The sequence below is a fragment of the Amblyomma mixtum genome, chromosome 3 (assembly GCF_055824585.1).
Source record: "Amblyomma mixtum isolate Tamu chromosome 3, ASM5582458v1, whole genome shotgun sequence".
NCBI classification, from domain to species: domain Eukaryota; kingdom Metazoa; phylum Arthropoda; class Arachnida; order Ixodida; family Ixodidae; genus Amblyomma; species Amblyomma mixtum.
Genome location: NC_143014.1, coordinates 366,865,452 through 366,888,270, shown reverse-complemented (window position 1 = coordinate 366,888,270; position 22,819 = coordinate 366,865,452). Strand labels below are relative to the sequence as shown.

Genomic DNA, 22,819 nt, shown 5'->3' with positions numbered 1-22,819 from the left:
GGTTGTTTTTTCTTCTGCTTTTCTAATCAATTATCTTTAAGCGATAACATATTCAGTAATATTCTAAATTGATCAACACCACAAAATAAATAAATAAATAAATAAAAAAAATCCCCTGTGCCCCTTGGTTTCTGTGGCTGTTGGCTTCTGTCACACTCATGCATAAGGTTTCCTTCGGCATTCATATCATAATCAAAACACGTGCATACTTTCAACCGCACATCTTACGTTCATTATATTATGCATATATCCACAGTCACCTTAGCTACTGTTTGTCCTGCTGGGGAAATACATATTTCACTCACATTGAAAGACTTCAGCGCCTTCAGAATCAGGCCATCAGGCTCATGTCATTCAGTTCATTCCTAACACACTCTTTACCACTTTATCATAGCTTGCGCATACTTCCACTTCAACAGCCTTCAACAGTGAGTTAAGCTTATTTTTAACAAAGTTCCTCGAAGGCTTCGAGCAACGCTCTGTTGAAACGAACTGGACACTCTTCAAGAATAAGGTTACCGAGCTTATCAATCGATTTATTCCCATCCGAAATATCTCATATAATCCAAAGGCGCCTTGGTATAACTCATACATTAGGCGCTTATCTAACCGGAAGAAGCGCTTATACCGGCTTGCTAACACCTCATGTAGTCAGTTTCGTTGGTATTTATATCGTCCTGCAAACGACGCTTATATTTCAGCAGTTAAAGATGCTAAAAAAATATTTCTTGCAAAGACTTTACCCGATATATTGATAGATAATCCTAAAAAGTTCTGGAAAGTTATCAATCCTACAGACCGGTCTAAAATTATTTTAACAAGCGCTAATGACGAACCTGTTCCTGACAATGAATGCTCCACTGTATTAAATGATGTCTTCTCCAGCCACTTCACGAAATCCCTGCCAAACGACTTACCTTATTGTTGCGCCCATAATTATCTGCCAATGTATCCTCTTATCGTCAACCCGGATGGAATCGCCAAAATCATTGACGGCCTGAAACCATTTTCAGCCGCCGGCATCGACTGTATTAACTCAAAATTTCTGAAAAGCACTAAGATATATTCCTCCATTATTCTTTCTAAATTATTTCAGCAGTCTCTAGAAAATAGCGCGATGCCGGCCGACTGGAAGATAGGGAAGGTGATTCCAGTACATAAATCTGGAAACAAGTACTCACCTTACAACTACCGGCCTATTTCAATCACCACCATCCCCTGTAAGATCCTAGAACACGTTCTTTTTTCACATATAGCAAATTTCTTAGAGACAAACTCGTTTTTTCATCATGCACAACACGGTTTTCGTAAGTCATATTCATGTGAAACGCAACTTGTTCTCTTTACTCATAAATTGCATGCAATTCTTGATCATCGTTCCACTGCAGATTGCATATTTTTAGATTTCGCCAAGGCTTTTGATAAAGTTTGTCACCGGCTTTTGCTACTAAAACTGCGCATGATAGGGCTCGATACTGACGTACTAAAATGGCTAGAGTGCTTTTTAACAGACCGTCAGCAGTTTGTAGCAACTAATGGAACTAACTCACATTTACACCCCGTTCTTTCTGGCGTTCCTCAAGGTACCGTGCTTGGGCCCTTACTCTTCTTAATATTCATTAATGACCTGCCTGATTCTGTTACATCATCAATTCACCTATTTGCAGATGACTGCGTCCTTTTCCGTGAAATAATAACCGACGATGTCGTACGCGCATTTCAAACTGACATTAACAACATCTCTTCTTGGTGCAAAGCATGGCAAATGACGCTAAACGTTAACAAGTGCAAATTCCTGCGCGTATCAAGGTCATCTAGCAACTCACCTATGTATCACCTTAACAATGTAGCTCTCGAATCAGTAGCGTCATACAAGTACCTTGGCATTCATATCGCTTCTAACCTTAGCTGGAACAGTCATGTCGAATTCATTGTCAACAAAGCTAACCGCATGCTAGGCTACTTAAAACGGAACTTTCGCTCGGCCCCTTCCAGTACCAAGCTTCTATTTTACAAAACGTTAGTTCGTTCGCAACTTGAATACGCATCTTCAGTTTGGGACCCGGGCACTACTGATCTCATTAACCAGCTAGAAATGATTCAAAATAATGCAGCTCGTTTCATCTTCTCTAATTATCACCGCACCGCTAGTGTATCCTCAATGAAATCTAATCTCAATCTGCTACCCCTCACATTTCGTCGAAAGCATGCACGGTTATGCCTCTTTCATAAGATATTTTACCATGATGACTTACACGATAAATTGCTCATTCCGCCTTCATATGTATCATCACGCATTGACCACGCTCACAAGGTTGGCATAAATTCATGCAACACTAAATGTTTCTCCGATTCTTTCATACCCCACACATCTAAAGACTGGAACCGCCTTCCCTCTTCCGTTGCAACAATTGAAAAATTTTGGTTATTTCAGTCTGCCGTGCGCAATATAGACCATGCGAGTTCTTCTTAACATTGTATAAAACCTACCTCTTTCCTGTGTGTTCATATATTATTTAATTTCACCACTGTGTACACTCACACGATTTTCATTGTGTTATATTAAGTGTTATGGGACTTTGTTTAGATCATTTTTGACCAAAATTAACTGTCACTTACAGTGTTACTTGTATGTTTTTGTTGCTGTGCATATCTTTTGTTTGTTTATTGATTAAAACCCACTCCCCTCTGTAATGTTTATACCCTGAGGGTAACAATAAATAAATAAATAAATAAAATAAAATAAACAGTTATTCACTGTGAAATTATCCATCATTATCTACAAGGTAATTAATCATCATGCTCATATTGATGGCTTTCCTGATCAGCTTATAAATACTAATTCTACTAGGTTTCAACAGCGTAATAATCTTCTTCTACCTAAAGTGAGGACTAATTATGGAAAATTTACCACAATATTTGCCGGCATATCCTGTTGGAATACTTTGCCATGTGAAATTAAAGCGTCGTTTACTGTTCACTAATTTCATCACCGCATTAAAGAGTACTTAATTAATTTCCTGTGTAGTTCACATGCCTAAACAGTAGTAATCCTTGTTTAAAGTCTCATTTTCTTTGCATTATGTTACAAAGTTGTTGCTGTATATACTTTTTGTTCCGTTTTTCACACATAACATTGTAAATTTTTTTTGTAGATTGTTTATTTATGCTAATTGATACACTGCCTTCCATTCTTTGCAATTTTACCCCACTTGATTTGTTCTAGGAGGTCCCCCCGACAGTCGTGTACTATGGGACCTCCTTCTGTACTGATTTTACTGTATTTGTATTACTATGTGCGTATTAAATAAACTTGAAACTTGAACTTGAAAAGTGAAAAAAAAAACTAGGCAAAATGTAGTTATTGTCTAGATTATGGAATTTAACCTCCCAAAGCGAGTCAGGCTATGAGAGACGCCGTCGTGAAGGGCTCCGGAAATTTCCAACAACTGGGGTTGTTTAACGTGCACTGACATGGCACAGTGCACGGGCCTGTAGAATTTAGCCTCCATCGAAATTCGACCGCCGCGGCCGGGATCGAACCCGCGTCTTTCGGGTCAGCAGCCGAGCACCAAAACCACTGAGCCGCCACGGCGGCAAAATGTAGTTATGTTGACCGTAAAAAATATTACAGCATTCTTAGTGACAGTTGCAAACAGGCCTTTCTACAGCGTGCAAAATGTTTTGAAATGCTGAAATGCTGGTACTGATTGCAATATGGCAGATCCCATATAGCCGTCAGTGAAGGCATCTTACAGAACACCGAAGGGAAGGTTATACTGTGGGTAATAGATACCTAAAGCCCAAGCGCAATCGCCTTGGGGGATGTTCGAGATTGCAGGAATGAAGGCGTGCCGGAGGTTGAATTTTATGCCTTGGTGCCATTTAGTTCAGTCATCTGAGGGCGTTGCCAGATCTCGGGAAGATCCCAAGTAGAATAGAGCCCTTGTTCTCTAATCAACAATTTATTCTCGGTTATTTGTCTCATTATTGCTGCATATAAGATATGTTCAAGAATTTAACATGCTATTGACGTTAAAGATGTGTGTCTATAATTATAATGAGTGATTTTCCAATCTTTCGGTAAAATGCCTGTCTCTAAAGATTTGCTATAAACCCTGGAAAGGTAATAAGAAATTTGTGCGCAGCATCTTTTAAGAACACGCGGCGAAATACCAACGGGACTAATAGCTTTCCTTTGTCGACGTTTTCCCACGATCGCTGAAGCCACCTACACAATTATCTCCTATCGCATTGTGCGGAAATTGCTCACAGGTGGCAGAGAGTTTAAGTGGTATTTAGATAAATCGTAGGAATGGAAATATTTGTTGAGACACGTTGCTTTACGCTCATCATCAGTGAGGACTACACCATTATCAACTAATTCACTGAATCCTAACGATTCAGATCCAACTTTTCTAATGTACAGTCTTTGTCAAAACTATACAGCCCAAGAGGTCTACTTCTGAGCCCTGCAGCGCGGATCCTATTGCGCACTCAGAGACCCTAATTTCTCGAAGGCGAGAGGAACTTAAGTCCTATACCCTCTCAAGCTTAGAACTGTCAGGTGAGGTTAAGAGCCTCGCTGCACAGCTTGGAAGTAAACGCCTTCCGCTGTGTACTTTTGACAAAGACAGTACTTCCAAAATAATTTCTGGTTTTATTTCATGTTATCGTGGAGCCTAGGAAAGTATGCGTCTTTTGCCATGGTCATACTCTATTTGTAGTCACTGATAGTCTCACAAAGTGTTGTAGATGGACTGATTTTGTTTTTTAGGTGTACTGCTGAATGAATGGTATCCGATAAGGAGTTCTCGAGGTCATTATCAATATTACCAATGAATCTTACCGAGTTAACGGTTCACACAATCACCGCCATACGTAAAACGCATGCAAGTAGAAGTCTTGTATGGGCTAGATGAGAATTCGAAATAAAACGGCGCGACAGACGAAGACAGAAGAGGCACAGAAAACGACAGGACCGGCGCCCCACAGACAATGGCAGGTTCAGTTCGGAAGCTTCGAAATAGCAAAGGGCCCGTTGGCAACGGCAGGTTCAGTGAACCTCCCATTGCATGTGTGGCACTGGTCCTGTCGATTTGTGCGCCTCCTTTGTCTTTGTCGGTCAAGCCATCTTCTTTTGTAGTAGAATGCATGCCTGCGACATTCATTGCAGGCACGACCTGCTGATGAATACATATGAACTCGCTAAGCGCTTCGTCAACGGCTTGAGATTAAAAAAACTCGAACCAGTGTATTATGACCTCATTAAACTCATTATGACATCATTAGCGGGAAACCCTGTCGGCTAAACGCCTATATTTTTTTTTCAGGTCAATTATGGGACGTTCCAGCACCAGTTCTGTTGTGCTCCTCGTGTATGGCAAGTAGACGCACGCGCTTCGCTTGTTTTTCTTCGTACGGTTTTACTTTTTATTAATATAGTTTGCGAGATGAATTAAAACTACCAGGGTAATGTGCAATTGGTTACAAAGGTGCCCAGGCAAAAATCTTTGCCACCTATTATTTTAGTGAGAAAGACGTCAAAGTTTTAGTGCGCTATTACTGCTAGAAAATTAACAAATTAGCTTGTCCCCCAAAAATATGTTATGTGTGTCGCGTCACTCAGCCCACGGGCGTGTTGGCCTAGGCACCTTTCCAATAGATAGCGCATCTTTACTGAGAAATAATACTTTGTTAGCAAGTACGGCTGTGAATATTGGTTTTTGAAGCTTATGCCATAAGTTCTTGCGCGAAAATGAAAACCTATGTGAGCTAACAAAGGATGGAAAAAAAGCAATTTCAGATGATTACTGTCGGCGCTAAATGCATATCACTGGTATGCATAGCAAAACGAGTTGCAGAGCAGCGTAGGGTTTGTTGATGCATGATTGAGAAATTCCAAAACTGTCTGTGTGAAGGTGCCGAGTAACTCAGAACATATTTGCGTACCTTATTCTCAGTGGCTGGTAACTTTGAATAATTAGGGAGAGGGCGGGAAAATAAATCGGCAACCTGAAAGGTGGGAAGAGATATGTAAGAAGCACGGTCATTAGATAAAGTTGTCAGTAGTTATTAAGTACTCTAGAGAGGCTACACTGCGCCATTAAGTTCACGGGCTGTTTATATAATTCAACCAGATAGCAGACTGGAGAACAGTTTCTTGTGGAGATTTTTGATTACCATTTTTGCACAGAGCCGTCCTAAGTGTTAATGGTGGCAAGAAGGAAGTGTTGTACTGCTATGCGACTATTTGTGCTTATAAATTTGTCCGTGCCAGAAAGGGTACAATTTTTGGGCAGTTTGAAGCATATATTTTATGAAGCGCAACGCGCGGGGAGCAGTTGATAACAAGCATGCAGAACGCCCTTCCTGTCTGCACTCTTGCTTTCACGCCTCCTCCGTTGTTTTTCCGATTGTAAGTTTTTGTGCTTATTTTCTACCATCGAATATATTTTTCACTGCTGTACGCTCATTATTTAGCCTCCAAAAGCATAGTCAATCGTTAGCTGCCTGGAAGTGAGACGTCAAAAGCTTGCTAGTTGTAATTTGATTGCCCATGTAGTGCGTTTATTTACTGACTCAAAGTAGAACAATACGACGGAAAATTTCTTGTTCTACCAACTAAGCTCTCTGTAGCGTTTTGGAGCAGAAATCTCGCAACGCCAGGATACACCTTAGCGGCAGCAGCTTCTGTTGTGTTCCATCCTTAGTTTGGTCGGATTGTTTGAACTGGCTTTGGTTTAACCGCAAAAGAGCACATTTATGGTTAACGTCGCTGCATTTTCTCTTCCTCTTTATCTCTTATCTTACGAAAGCAAGGTGGCCATCAAAGATGCTTTGGATTTCGGCACTCGCAGGGCACTAAATTTTGCCTACTCTGATGTGTCTGATGATCATCGCGGGGTTAAACATGCAGCAAGCACTGAAAGCATCTTCAGTAGCCTAACAAGCAAAGCATAGCGGGTTGTCCGGAATTTACGCCAGACTGCCGTCATCATTGTTCCCCTGCGTCTGGCGGAACTGAACACTGATGTTGAGAGGGCACCGTGAAAAAACAGCACACGACAAAACAGCATGCTTCAAAACAGCGCAGTGAAAAAACCGCACGGGGTAAAAAGCAGCACGAATCAAAGCACTACGCCGGACAAAACAGCACAGCGACAAAATAGCACGACGACATAAAAGCGCACGGAAAAACAGCGCGACCACAAAACAGCACACTGTGCGAGGGGTGAACTACCACAGTCATAACTGCAAACTGGAAATCACAACACATACGGCACCGACCTCTGGAGTTAGCGAGTGTTCATTTCAATAAGTGGGTAGGGTGATTTACGCGATGTCAAATTTCCACTTTTTTTGGCGGGTAAGGGAATGATTACCGCTCAAGAAGTTTTTCTGGAAGCACCGATTCGGCGGGTTGACCATCATGGTGTTGAATTCTGGCATATACGCCCGACGTAGGTCTCTGGGTGTACCACAAATTATTATTCTTCAAAAATCTCGCTGTCGACAATTGAATCGCCAGGAATTTTGTTTGAAGCGAGGTAGAGGGTCTTCATACACTGAAAATATCCAGTATGCGATGCTTGGTTTTATAGATGACAGGATTGCCCGAGGCGACATTTTTCAGGTGTGGTGTTTAACCAGGACGCGGAATAGTGGTTGTCTGTGGCTGACTCGTGGTTACTTTGCGAAATGGGCTACATAGCTCACCTGAAAATTCATGCATCAACGTGCATTGGTTGAGTGTAATTTTAAATTGAAGCTATTTTTTTTCACTTTGAAGCGAATTATCTCGAAACATGAATTTTCGCAACATTTGACAAAAGTTACTTTTTTCACTTGGATGCCAATTTTATTAAAACATAAATTTTCGACACATTTCATCCTCTTTCTCAGGATCCACAAGAAACAACTGAAAAACACATGCCTAGCCTAACAAACACAGGTGGGAGTCTGCTGGAGCAGATTTGAAGAATGAATGCAGGGAATGTTGTTTCACAGGATGTTTATTGCCCAATCTGGCTCTAAGACTGGGAGGGTGCAGCAGAAAAAAAACAATAACGACTTGTTAATACACTATGTTCGGCTTCAGTAAAGAAAGCAAGAAAAGCTGGTGATAAATACGCCAGTGGGATCGATGTCTTTAATTTTCTTTTTTGCAGCTGTCAGGTGCCATTTTAATGCTTCTGAACTTCAGAGCTTTGGCGGCCGAACGATTAGAAGGATAAGAAATGATAATGCATCAATATGAATTCAAACCATAGACGCGCTAAGCTTCCCGATGCCTTGGAGCACTTGGGAATCGCAGCGGCTTCTCGCTCTCGAGACATGTTCTGACAGCCTTTCTCGCTATGCTTTGCAAGTCTTCATCACCGTCAATGTTACCTATGGCCGCTGAATGCCGGGCGAAGGCTATGACATGTCAAAAAGCGAAATCAAGCGAGAGACGCCATGCTTGCTGCGTAGCAGTAGAAAAAGGAAGCGTCTGCGTGCGCTGGTGCGCAGTGCATCAAAAACAGCCAAGGAAGCCGAATATAGCTAGCAATTAAGAGAAGATATACCCAGGACATTTGACCGCAAAGCTGTTGCTCGGGCAAATTTATCTCTCAGTTTCCCAGATTCTGCTTACTATCACTATCTACTTATATAACATTTTCGGCCCTGGATTTTTTATTTTCGTTGAAGACTTTGTTGCTCCTTGTTTTTACAGTGCCTAAGGCCCGATAACCATGTAGTAAAAAGTTAAAGCTCCCCGTGGTCCAAGTATTCGCTGATTTACAGGTATGGTGTCAAAATCGGACATCAGGGCTCAATGGGTGTAAAATGCCAAAGGGGCCGCTTTGGTTACCGCGACGGACAACAATGAAATGAAGAAAAAAATTTGTTTCCTTGCTATGTGGAGAACTTTAAAGAAGCTTTCTTTACTTCGTAGGGGATTGATGGATCTTGCAGCCTTCACAAAAGAAGACGGCGTTCTCTCCTATTTACCTTGTGTTTTGTATCATACCTCCTCGTTCTTGTTGCTGAAGGCTTGTGTTCTAGCTTGTGTACGTCACGCCAGCAACACACGTGTTCAAAACTTATCAGCCCTTCTTGAAGGTGACTGCGGAAAAATGAAGACTCCCCAAATCTGCAACGCCCTCCTCTATCGAGCTTCTTTAAGCATTTCCGTAACTCCCTGTGTCGAACTCGGCATATCAAAGTTTTAAGCTTGCACGGAGTATTATGCATCTGGCTTGCGCCTGTTTTCGAACCAGCTGTTTACTCTAGAGCTTATAAACTGGAAGATAATCTGCCCTGTCTGCATGTTGGCCAAATGCTGTTCTCTACAGGTGACAAGAAATTGCCTTAGGCTTATGCGGCGCGGATATCCCTCGGCCGGGGAGAAAGCAGACGCTGTCTATAAGCACACCAAACACGCTTTCTCACGAAAACATAGGCGAACAGGCTGCATTGTTGCCAGCGTAGAGGGTGCTCCACACGCGCTGCACGAGTGGCGGTGCGCGAGTTGCGGTGTGAATACCACGGTCGCTTTTTGCAGCTCCCAGTCGTTGCTCACAGTAGGAGGAGAGCGGTAGAAAAAAATTAATAAAAGTACTAGGTTTAGCATGCATTTATTGTCACTCCTCCTTTGTTCCGGTTACTGATCGCTGAGACCCACCTGTCATTTCCAAGCTCGATCTAAACTTTCAACTTGTATGGTAGCGAAAATTTCTATTTTCTAGTTCATCAGAAAGATAATTTTGAGATTTCGTCCATTTGCTGCGATGAACATTCATGTCAGCAGTCCAACAAGCTCATTAATATAAGTGCAGCAGCAAAAATACTAGCATTTTTTTTCTACAAAGTTGACCTATCATCCCTGAATGGCCACCGCTGGAAACCGTTGAGCTCTGGTAGTGTCAAACTCGCATTTGCCAAAATGTGTTCAAGAACAGCGTCTACGCATTCAATAATATTTACGACAGGGATATGAGAGTCGACAGGAGTTTCACGACACATTTAAAAATCTGAGCGCAAAAGAACGAATGGTTAGTGAGATATAAATATACAGCTTTGCTATAACTGGGCTTCTTCACACCATACCTACCATGTCTCTACCCCATACCTACCATGCCATGTGTTAGACCGCACAGCTCAACGGAAATCTGTGAACATTGATGCCGACAGCAATAGAGATCCCAGAAGAACTATTGTATTAAAAATTATTAGTACTTTCTTCCGTTACTGAGGCATGAGGGCAATATTTATGTTGTGGTGTGGATTGACACCGCCAGGTCCGAAAGGGATAATACAGAAAAAAACTAGACCACTGTCGCCAAACAGTCAAGGACTACATAACCACGAGTTCTGCCATATGCACCGTTCAAGCAACTCTGTTCCACAAGAAATGAGCCTGCCCTGTTTCTCAATGAACCAACGAAACGAGCTCTCGCTAACTCTAAAGGCCGCTGCCGTATGTGTTGTGATTTCCAGTTTGCGGTTATGACTGTGGTAGTTCACTCCTCCAGCAGCGCTGCTCCGTACTGCGCTGCGCTGTTTTGTCGTCGCACTGTTCTGCCCCGTGGTGTTTTCTCTTCGTGCTGTTTTTCCGCTGTGCTGTTTGGCCCGGCGTGCTGTTTTGGCGCGTGTTTTTTTTTTCCCCGGCGCTGTTTTGTCGCCGGGCTGTTTTTTCCCGGTACCGTTTTGTCGCTGTGCCGTTTTTTTTGTGCGCCGTTTTGTCGCTGTGCTGGTTTTTGTGCGCTGTTTTGACGCATGCTGTTTTTGTGGTGCGCTTTTCTGTTGTGTTCCCGTTTGGGAGTGGTGCAAGGTTATTTTTTCAACCACATTGCGTGATGAACGAAAGCAGGCAGGGTTTATGGTTGGATTGACGCGAGAATGTCGAGTATGCCGTGGTGTTTTGCTGGCTATCTGAGAGTAACAGCTTCATTCTCCCGGGGTCGTACCTTATTGTGTCGTCGCTGGCGTCTCTTCTTGACGGCTTCATCAGTTTTGAGGGAGCTACCTCAGAGTGCTGCCGTGGACAACGCACACGCTCACGGGCTGGTTTGGGGCGACGTTCTATTGTTTTTTTTTTCGAATAAACTTGACAGGAGACCATCAAAGGTAAATCTACTCCTCGCATCGGAGCAGCCATTATCAAGGGTGCCGATGTTCGTTTCTGTCCCTACCTTTTCGTAGTGCCTTGGTGGTCACGTAATGGGTGACTCAAATTGAAACAGCTCCGACGCGGTCTGCGCAAGCCTATTGACCGCTGCAATCACACCTACCGTTGCTAAAAGTCGCGAGAAGGAGCAAAAAAGTGACAGGAATGCATGAAATCTGAGACTGGCTCTGTCAGAACGCCAAAATGTTCTTCCAGTGTTTTCAACAAGGTGTTAGATATAAGGACACCGACAGCGCTGCTTCTGTTCCGGTTGCACCATTTCTGCGTCGACTGCTCACTTAAAGGTGCAGTGAAGAGGAATCTGAACTCGTCTTTTTGACGCAGGAACTCAATCTACACGTTCCGAGCATTCTTATAAACTGCGATTTATTGCCCTTTGTGGTCTATTTCTCTAATTAAATCGAATTAACGTCTGCTAGCACCTTTCTTTTTTGAATTCTCCCCGTACGGTGGGCGGAGTCGACCAACGCGTGGAGTGCCTTTCACTCAGTCCCGTGGCGGCTTGCCGCTCTGCCATCGGCGAAGTAATACGTAGTAATCCGTAGTAGCAAATAGTCCGCGCGTATTTTATTTCTGCGGGCTTATTCTGCAGCTATATCATCTGCGAATGAAACTATTTATTCATGGAAACCTAAAAAACAAAATAAAGCGAAAGCAATGCCTCCACGGAGCTGGCTGAAAGGCACTCCACGCGTTTGACTCCGCCCAGCGTACGGGGAGAATTCAAAAAATAAAGGCGGGAGCCGGACGTTAATTCGATTTAATTAGGGAAATTGGCCACACAGGGCAATAAGTCGCAGATTTTAAGAATGCTCGGAACGTGTAGATCGAGTTCCCGCGGCAAAAAGACGAGTTCAGATTCCTCTTCACTGCAACTTTAACTCAGCTCCGCAGCTAGCGCCACCAAGAATAAATAACCGCAAAGCTGAATAATGCTCAGTTCCCTTTGTTTTTATAAGTGGGCTAGTCCGTGTCGTCAGTCTCTCCCACAGCGACAAAACATAACAGTGTCAGAGTGACTGAGAACCCCTAGAATATGACCAGTGCATTCCTACGTCCACCTGCACACTTCGAGCCAGGCGATAACCCACGCCAGCCATTTGAGGACTGGGAAGACGCTTACAACATCTACGAACTAGCATGTGAATACGCCACTAAGCCACCCGCTGCTCGCGAGGCCCTACTGCGCCATGTTCTCGGGCTCCGTGGCCACTGCGTCGCCCAGATGTTCCCCGTCAACATCCGAGCGCCGGCGGCGAGCAGCCACCCGACCATGTTACCTATCTCCTCGTGCAGTCCGACGCACTCTACAAACCATACAGAAACGTAACACAGGCGCCTGCTGTCTTCAACACTATGCAACAAAAGTAAACCAGCCGTTCGAAGAATTTGTAATAGGCCTCTGGAAGGAAGCACAAAAATGCGACTTTAGGAAAAAAAAAGCACACTTATAGGGGAACACGTCACTGTCAGGATAATAACCGCCACACTGAGAAGGCGACTTTTTCTTTAAGGGGACCTCACACTGGACAAGATTACGACATGCAAGGGAGCCGAAAGTTCAGAGATATGTAGAAGAGTTGGAAGAGCCGAGTCTTGAAGTGCATACGATACAAAAGCAGAACAGATGGAACTCGCATAAATCAGACGCTTCGAGCAGCCGCCATTCGATACCCCAGCCGCGGCAGCAGCACGAATGCTCACTCTGTGGAACAACGCACCAGCCTCATGACTGCCCCGCCTACCGTCACAGCGTTTACAGAGGCGGCAAATTCAGCCATTTTTCGCTCACGTGTAAGCACAGCCAAGGAGACAACAGATCCTCGAGATAACAAATTTGGGTCCTCGAGATCCTTGGCAGGAGGATCGGCTACAAGATAAGCAAGAATCATTCTGCCTGAACAGCCTCGACCTCCTCAATATAAACAGGACCTCAGAGTGGTTCGAAAAAATCTGCGCGAAAGGTCACAGCATCGTTTTCAAGCTAGACACCGTCGCCAACGTGAATATCGTGGCCATGCATGAAACCAGCAAATGGCATGTGCAACCTGAAATGAAGCCGACGCAGGCCTAGTGACGACATACAGTGGGCATGAACTTCCAATCTTGCTGAGTGCCAGCTTGCCAACTCCAACGCTCAACTCACTGAAAAACATAGATCTTGAAGTTTCTCGTCGTCAACCAACCACTGAAGCCAACGTTGGGAGCCGACGCGTGCAAGCCATTGTTATCCCACCAAAAGAGTACAGCCGCAGATAACGGCTGTAGCCGCATGCGCAGCAACAAATGCCATACAGAAAGTACTCGATGACGCTCCTAATGTATTTAAGTCATTGGAAAATTGCATGGGGTGCTATGAATACAAGAGCAGGAAAGAGCAACTCACACGGTGTCAGCTCCAAGCCTAGTACCCAGCGCCATAGAGCACAAGGCGAAGGCCGAACTGTAACATATGGAAGAAAACGACATAATACGAAGGTCACAGCACCGTCCGAGTGGGTTCACCCCGTTGTCATTGTCAACAGAAAGATGGCAACGTAGGGCTGTGTGTGGACCATAGCAATCTGAATGAAGCTGTCTAGAGAGAACACTGCCAGGCTGCGCTCCCTGAAGAATTGTTGACAACGCTCAGCGGTGCAAAGATTTTCTCTGTTCTCGACGCTAAAGGTGTATTCTAAGAGCTCGACCTAGCTGAGACAGGCTCTCTTTGCTGCACTTTCATGACGCCCTGGAGAGGCTGCTATTTCCTTCAGGTTCCATTTGGTCTTTCAATAGCTCCTGAAGTCTGGCAACAAGCCATAGACAGGTTTTTTGCGCGGCAACTAACCGACCACGTCAAGCCCTATTTTGACGACATCGTTTGGCATGAAAAAACATTGAAATTCAGGCAACTGATGAAAGAAGAGCGCTGACCATTGCGCAGTCAATAACCTGAAGATAAACAAGGAAAAGCTACAGCTAGGCCTGACTTTTGTAACATACTTTGGGCAAAAACGTTCGCCACATTGGATTGCTCTATATCCAGGAAAACTGCTGGCCATCAAATCTATGGCACTGCCATCAAACAAATGAGAACAGCATAGCATAGATTTCTTGGAATGTCAGCATCTTGACGAAATCAGAAGTCGTATTCGTGAACTACTTCTTAAGACGTATGAGCACCGGCACTAAATGAAACAAACACCAAAACGATCAGTCACAGTTGACACTGGCACCTGTGCTCCGTTCTTTTGATCCCCCCGAGTCGGTAACAAATTCAGCGGATGCCAGCTCATAAGGGGTCGGATAAGTTTTACTCCAAGAAGAGAGACCCATGTCCTGCGCTTGTGCAGCTCTGACAGCCACCAGTACCAATATGCACAAGTCGAGAAAAATTGTTTGCAGTCGTGTTCGTGGGAAAATATTTCACTACAGCACCTTCGAAAGAGAAGTGACTATCCAGAGAGATCACGAACCGCTCAGTGGCCTGCAGATTAAGGACCTAAACAAAATGTCATCCTTACTCCAAGGGTTATTACCTAGTCTCCAGTGGTACACTGTAACCCTGACCTACTTTTCAGGAAAACAAGTAGCAATTGCAGACGTCCGCTTGAGAGCGGCCGACTAGTAATCAAAAATAGAAAGAGCTGACCACGACCTTGGACTTCACGTTCCAAGCTTTCGAACCGACTTTCAGCGAATACTCTGCAAGTAAGGCAGAAGCAACTCGTATGGCTCCGCAATAAGCGGAACTGGATAAATGACACTGCACTGAACGTTGACCCAGAGCCTGGAAGGTACACCATTAAAATAAACACCGTAGGCACCTTCGTAAAAAAATCTAATCCACCTGCGACTCCGAAAAGTAGTACGTCTTCCTGCTAAAATCTCTCCGGTAGACACGAGATGATTGAGCCAAGCCCTCTGCAGCAGAACCCTGAATACTCGGTCCGTCCTCAGACGTATTAGTAGCTCCTCGGTCACCTGATACAACTCGTTCAAGAAGACAGACCAAGCTTGCTGAGCATTATCGAAGCACAAGCAGTGGCTTCACATAACTGGTATATCCCCATGTGCAAGGTTCTTAATTTTTGTTAGGGAAGTGCGTGTTATGCATACGCACATCGGCAGCGCAGTTTTCTCTCCGCACACTGCTCACCTAACACAGTACCGCACATAGCGCCACCTACGCAAGAGCAACCAAACCCCTAATCCTGAATAAACCTCGTTGCGAAACTGAGCTAGTCCGTGTAACCCCTCTCTCCCACAACGACCAAGCGTAACACTGGGTAGTCACTGTTTTTCTTACGTTAACAGTTCGATGAGAGCTCATTATTAAAATGCCATCCTTAGCATGTCTTACTGTATAACAAAGAATGATATCGCTGACTGCCTATTGTATGACGTCTTAATAGTGCGGTTTCGTACAAGTGCGAAAGAGTGCTGCGTTTAATGATTTAGCCTGATTTATGGGGCTTGAAGTCGCAAAGTAACTGAGGCTATGAGAGAGGCCGCAGTACAGGACTCTGAGTAATTTCGACCACCTGGGATTCTTTCACGTGCACTGACGTCGCACAGTACACGGGCCTCTAGCATTTAGCTTCCATCGATATGCGACCGCCGCGGCTGGGATGAAGCCCGCGTCTTTCGGGACAGCAGCCCAGCACCGTAACTACTGCGCCAACGCGGCAGCGGTGACTTTGAATGACGGAAAGATAAGGTCCCGTTGTCGGGACAGCATTCAGACAACAAAACTAAGGCTTCGGCTGCAAACTGTGTGTAAGCAACTTGCGATAGTGCTTGCCGTGTCGATCGGACTGCCCCTAACGCAAGAAGACTATCTTTTTTTTTCTGGGGGGAAGGGGGGGGGGGGCACGCCGTTACCTGTGCTTATTGTCACGAGATGCGCACTGTACATGCCATACATGCCAAGCTAACTGAGCGACGCCGACAAAAAATAAGGTTATCAGCCAAAGGCGAGCTCAGTGTGGTGTTGCGGCTTAAGCGACTGATCGTAGAAGTTTTAAAGCGCAGCTCTTAGGCACCCGTTCCTGGCTTCTTATTTGTCATCGCTGTCGGCGTATGTAGCACAGCTACATCAAAGCTATAGGAAGGCAAAGAGCACGGCGAACAGGCAGGGCTGTAGTAAAGCCAAAAGCACGGGGAAGGACCAAAGTGTGCCAATAACGAATGGAGGTCGAGATTGCAAAGGCGGAAGGGGTAGCAGTGGAAGAGAGAAAGGCAGCAGCGTAAGGTGGAAAGTGGACGAGGAGGGTACAGCTGGGCATCGAGAGGGGTCGGACTCACTTACCGCTCGCTGTTGTATAATGACTTGCTAAGCATGAGGAACAGCGGAAACCAAGGCGCGGTACAAAAAACACAAATACAAACACCACAGGCGTTATCTTCCGATTGCAAGATTTGCAGACGACCAAGGCTAAGGTGACATAAGAGGACTAACATGCGCCTGTGCCAGAGAAAATTGGGAAAGGAAACACGGGAATAAAATTATGAATCATCGGTCTTCAGAACTGACGAAGCTCATCTCTCTTTTGGACAGAGAGGTAAAAGGCGTGCTAAGGGATTTATCTGGCAAAGCAGCGATCTGCGCAGCTTCTATTATTTCGCAAGTTAATTTTTGCTTTTGGCCATCGTTGAGTATTTGCCCGGAAGGAGCGCACAGTCCCACTTCTCGAGTAAAAAGCTATATTACTGCCAGTGCATGTTTACATACTTTGGTTCTGTGTATGACGCATTTCACTGAGGCACTTTCCGGACTGTCCGAAATACTGCTTGCCTAAAGAAAGTGCTTTATTACACATCATGCCCTCTTTATATTTTATGATTTTTTTCGGCTGATTTATGCTACACTGCAGCCTTTTTCTTCCCTTGGACAAAGAGGAAGGATTCGCAGTTTTTACACGTGGTATGCTTTACAAGGAAGCCCATCGTGCTTTATCACAAGTTTTTCAGTGTGAGAAAAATGTTTCACTTCCCAAGATGCTCAAGCCAAGAAGCTGTGTCTGCAATTCAAGAAACCCCGACTGACCAAGAGATCTGGTTTCGTTACAGGGATTTTTTATTCAAGTATGCTGGAGCTATTCACCTCACACGCTAACGTAACACGTATACATTACAAACCCGCTCATTGGAAACTTGAGAAATGATACATTTTCAACCTATGCGTGAAAAATGCCCGCGAAAAGTCATGTCCCCACCTAGTCAGCATTAGCCTTCATGAGCAGCTTACATGGTTCTTTGAAGGAGGGTACCGAGCTGGTATGGTTGTTTCTGTAGCTTAAAACTTGCTTAAAAAGAAACGACCAAAATAACGGCAGTCTAGAAGTCAAGAAAGTCCGAAAGACGATGAATGGCCCCGCCGCCCTGACTCAGTGGTTACGGCGCTCGGCTGCTGACCCGAAAGACGCGGGTTCGATCCCGGCCGCGGCGGCTGAACTTGGATGAGGGCGAAATTCGAGAGGCCCATGTACTGTGCGATGTCAGTGCACGATAAAGAACCCCAGGTGGTCCAAATTTCTGGAGCCCTTCACTACGGCGTCCCTCATAGCTGAATTGATAGCCTGAGTAATCGCTAATAGAGTCAGGACAACCTTGCACTTCAATCAGCCATGTGATCAGGCAGACATTAGTAAAGGCTGCTCAGCAACAGGCTATATTCACACAATCAATCGAGTGATAGAGAAATGCGCAAAATATAATCGACCCCTATGCCAGACGTTTCAGGCAAGACTAAGTAATTCTCAAAAATAGCTTTTTTAGGTGAAATTATGGCTTCTTAAGCATAGTATGACCATTGTTGTCAGGCACCGGAAAACCGGGGAATCGTCTGAAGTAGTAAGCTGGTCAAGTATTTTTAGTAATTACCTTTTAACTGTTAGAATAAGGCGTCTAGTTGCAATTAGAGATTTGTAGCCGGTCGTTACTAATAGCGACTGAAGATTTTAAAATTTCGAGGACGCGTTTATCCTTCGCGCGGTGGCTCGAAAAAAGTCGGCTTTTTCGACTAGTTATGTGCACTGGAGGGGTTGATTTGCCTGCATGCTTTCGAAAGCGCATGTATTTTCAGACGATGCAGCCAAAGTTTGTCGATCTATAGCGGAGAGGGTAATCGCGTTTTGGAAATTATAAAAACTGGTATGGCCATAACATTAAAGGGCAGCGCAAAAAAGCTGCTTTTTGACAGCTTGAATGGCCCACTAACCCAGTCGTTTTGAGAGCAGCGGGTATATAATATGAATGAAGATTTCGCAAGATTGCGCACATTACAGGAATGACGCACGAACTAGTGTGATGAAAAAAAAAGAAAGAAAAGAAAAAAAAACTCAGTACGTCCACAGAAGCAACATTACGCAGCTACATATCTCACATCCAACAATACAAACGTTGAACTTCGCGATAAGTGGGAGCGTATGTAATTTTGTCATTCATTAGGTGATTATTAACACTGAAGGTAGCATATAGGACACCTGTTGTTCACCGGAACCGAGAGGAATCTAGGCATAGACCATTATTCTGGAGATTGTGTTGGATAATGCGTTGTTTTATGTTGCAGCAGTCCGAGAGTTTTAAGATTAGACAGATTTTTCTTTACCTTACACTTAAATTTGACTGCCAGGGGATACTTATATAGATAAAATATCTTGATTATGTGAGATTTCAAGAAAATATTCCTGGTAGTAGATCCATATGGTTTATTGCAGTTGTGCCGGACGTACTTTTTCTGCTGGAAGCGAATGCGCTGTAAGCATGAAAAAGAGGCAGTTCCCCAAACTAAATGGCAATAATTGAGGTAAGAGCAGAAAACTTTTCTTTAACAACATGATTTTTATGTGCACCGAGGGGGGATATCTATTCCTACTAATAATACCAGTTACTTGCGCTAGTTTCTCCGCTATATAGAGGATGTGATGGTCCCAGCTCATATTAGATGAGGATATCATAATAAGCCACTTATAACTGTCGACTATTTCTATCTTATGCGAATTCAGTATAACAATGCCGTATACTATCAGTATTTTTTTTCTGCGTGAATAGCCGCCGCGGTGGCTCAGTGGTTATGGCACTCGTCTGCTGACCCGAAAGACGCGGGTTCGCTCCCGGCCGTTGCGGTTGAATTTCTTTGGAGGAGAAATTCGAGGCCCGTGTACTGTGCGATGTCAGTGCACGTTAAAGAACCCCAGGTGGTCGAAATTTCCGGATCCCTTCACTACGGCTTCCCTCATAGCCTTAGTCGCTTTGGGACGTTAAACCGCCATGAACCATGAAACATTTCTGCCTGAATATCGCTAGCTTACTTTTATTGGCATTTATACGCATGGCATTCGGTGACACCCATACTTCCAGCATTTTGTTAGTGCTATGACACTTTTAAACGAGATGCGAGATATCAGCTCCTGCAGAAAATAATGTTCTGTCACCTGCTGCATATATTATAAATTTTGCTTCAGGTTTAATATTTACAATGTCATTAATGTATTATGTAAACAAAGAGGGTCCTAATATACTTCCCTGAGGTGCACAACAATGAAAACCTTTCCTATCGGCTTTTTTTTATCCTTTATCTGCAGTATTTGTTGCCTGTGGGATATGTACAGCCATGAAATTTATGAGCGTGAACACGGCGGCGCGTGGCAGATAGCCTCGAGCCCTACTCGTGGCGATACGCAGCGGCCGCTTTGGTAAACAAAGTGGAAAGGGAGGTCTGTCCTTCGGCTTGCCGGAAGCTGGCAACGCGGCGTAACCCTTTCCACCACGTTGCGGAAAGCAGCCGCCGCGTATAGGGAAGCGCACCTGAAGTTTGCTGCCACTGCACCAGCGCCACTTCTCCCCTGTCGGTCATTTTGGCGTTTCCGTCCGGGCACGTCGCGGGCGGAGCAAGGTGGATGTAGAATGGTGGCGAAGGCTGGGCCCAAAAACGGTTTAGCGCGACTGCAGCACAGCCACTTTGGGCGGCCGAAACACTTATATAATGAAATTCAAAAGTACAGATAAAAATGCTATAAAACAGCAAAAAGAAATGAATATTTTAATGCCACGTTTTATAAGTTCGGTAAACTATTTCAGCTAATCATTACGCCGAATTTTATGATTTTTTTCAACGCTCTTGTTGCGCCCTCTGTTGATGAGTGTGCGGTGCATTTGCAGCGCGACTTTGCAGGCCTTCTTTCGGTACCCGGCCACCATGCCGGCCGCTGTGGCTGCGGGAGCTTACGAAGCGATTTTTTATCTCCAGCTGCCTGCTATGGCGCGCCTTGGAAAACGTCCAAATTAAGCTCGCCGGTCTCGAAATGACACTTTAAAAACTTTTTGTCGTCCTTGGACGTCGCCTCTCTGTCACCGTTTGCCAAGATCTGCACCCCGCTGCACCCCTGCAGCGTTTCCTTCGGTGTACGGCCAGTGCGAAACCTTTTCCCGAGGCTTCGCGCTCATCGCTTCAAGCGCTTAGCTCTGCATTTCAAGATGAGCTTGCGGCATGTGAAGAAACCTTGCTCCGTGGCACATTGTGACAGCGTGAGTTGTACCGTGGGTGTCTTACCAAGACTACATCGCTTCCCTCTGGACTTTCGCAGGTGAGCTCTGGCCGTTGTCGTCTGCTCTAGATATGCTTTTGTCGGGCTTTCCGCGCATATCGTAGCTGTAACCGTTTCATACGCACTTGGCTGCATGTTATCGGGATATTTTAGTAAATTGCAGGGCACGCACTTGCAGTCATAAGATGTGCAAAAGACACAAATCATTTGTCTTATTTGTAGCTAGTTTCGTGCAGCCGACTGTCACCAACGTGAAATTGATACCGGGCTCTCACGAGCAACCACGTTCCCTCTACTTGCCGCATGGTCAATTTAAAACCAACTGCGCTGCCTAACAGATCTGAGCATGACATTAATTAATGGGTTTTGCAGCACCGTGAAGCCAATTTGAGGATCCCCTCGCAACTGACAGCATCGAAACTCAACCATATGTGTATGTGCGCCGCATTGACTGTGCCTTAACTGAATTCGGCCAGTAGTAGTTACTGCCGTTCTACGTATACATGACCGTCAATGTAGTTTTAAACTCATTTCGCTGCATCGCTCTCGTCACTCTTTGAGCATAGAAAAGCAGCTAGCCGCGTGGTATCAGGCAAGCGTAACCGCACTCTGAGGCTTGGCGCGAGCATTTTCTACCATAGTTATAACGTACTGCATTTAGGTGAAAGGAGTCTTGGCGTATTGACGTTTAGAGTATATGGTATTCATTTGGGTGCCGTTGTATAACGTGGATGCTGCCTCATGTACAGGTGCAAAACGTGGGTGCAGTTCTGCCGCAACCTCAGCCTGGAGAAGACGCCGTGCCAGCTGCGAGACCCGAGGGCTTCTTCCAAGCACTTCGAACTGTTTGTGTATCGGCGGCCAGGATGGCTGCGTCTCGATGCTGTGCCTACTCGAGGAAGGAGTGGCTGTACTGAATGTCCTTGCACTTGAAACTGCACTTCATGTATATTTTAGTTTGATTAGAATTGCTTCAAATTACTTCGGTTAGCGACAAGAATTGGGTCTCGAGGTTGTGCGCAGGCCCTCTGTATGGTGTAATGCTCTAGCGATGAGCAGATTTGTTGATGCTAAAACTTGTTTTTAATATTCTCATGCTGGTGTAAACATTACTGCTATATTCTCTCAGTTGAAGAAACGAAATGTGGAGAGTAATCCCTGTGTGCTGCATGGTCTATGTGTTGATGCGCCTACTTATGTCTGTCATTTTTGCCTCAATGGAAGCTGTCGTAGCATTGTTTTCTATACTTTTCAATTTCCTACTTGGCAACGTTCGTGGAACGTCAGGGCTTTTTCCTATCCGCACTGTGACCATTGAGATGAATAGCCAGCTTAAAAAAACTACTGCTTGAGCTGCCTGTGACGCGCATTTTTTGCTGGCGTGCTTTATCACTGTATTTTTTTGGTTGCTGTAATAAACCATAAATATGAAAACCATACTTGCCGTACACTGTATTGCAAACTGTGCACTTGAGCCTGTGCTTTGTGCATCATACCTTGATGTACTCAATAGTACTGGCACCAGTATTTTCACCAAGGTTTCCACTACGAATCATGCATCCTTAGCCAGCGCCTGAAAGAGTTGCTGCCTTCTTTGCCAGTAACTTTCATTGGGTTCCCAATTGCACATTAACAAGGCCATAACTAGCAGGAACGCGAGCACATTTGACTGGCAAAGGTTGGTGCGCGCTGAAAGGCAACCTTCTAGAGATACCGGTTCGAAAATGCTGGTTCTATAAAAAGACCACTTTATAATTCGCGCCAAAAGCATACGTATGCGTGACGTCATTTAACGTCACTCCTACGTAGGTTGCCCCCCTAAATGGGGGCGCTGGGGTGCCCCATGAGCCGCCATTCTGTGGACCAATGGGCGTCTATGGAGCCTTCGCTACCATGGTATATCTACCTTGGGCGGAGCGCATTGAGCCAGCAGCCTGTCGACTGGTATGCGCGTGCTGCTCGCGCAGCTGTCACTCTCTCTTTCATTGTGAGCACGCGCCGTCCTGCTGGCGGGCGCACAAAAGTGTTGTTGCCGCTCGCTGTGAATTCCGCGACGTTCTAAGAGTGGAGAAACTTGTTGTGTCTGGGGCTGTCACAATAGTTCTCTGAACAT

The 22,819-nt window shown here is 44.9% G+C and overlaps 2 long non-coding RNA genes across 2 annotated transcripts in view; both read left to right on the top strand.

The window, feature by feature from the left end:
• Positions 1-7,101, top strand: part of LOC149356675 (uncharacterized) — a 36,499-nt gene extending 29,398 nt beyond the window's left edge. The window contains exon 3 of the long non-coding RNA XR_016289831.1: positions 5,334-7,101. This is a non-coding gene — a long non-coding RNA (uncharacterized LOC149356675). The remainder of the gene's footprint in view (positions 1-5,333) is intronic.
• An 8,678-nt stretch (positions 7,102-15,779) lies between these two features.
• Positions 15,780-22,145, top strand: LOC149356674 (uncharacterized). The gene is made up of 2 exons (XR_016291672.1): positions 15,780-20,745; positions 21,456-22,145. It is a non-coding gene; the product is annotated as an uncharacterized LOC149356674 (long non-coding RNA).
• Positions 22,146-22,819: the final 674 nt, after the last annotated feature.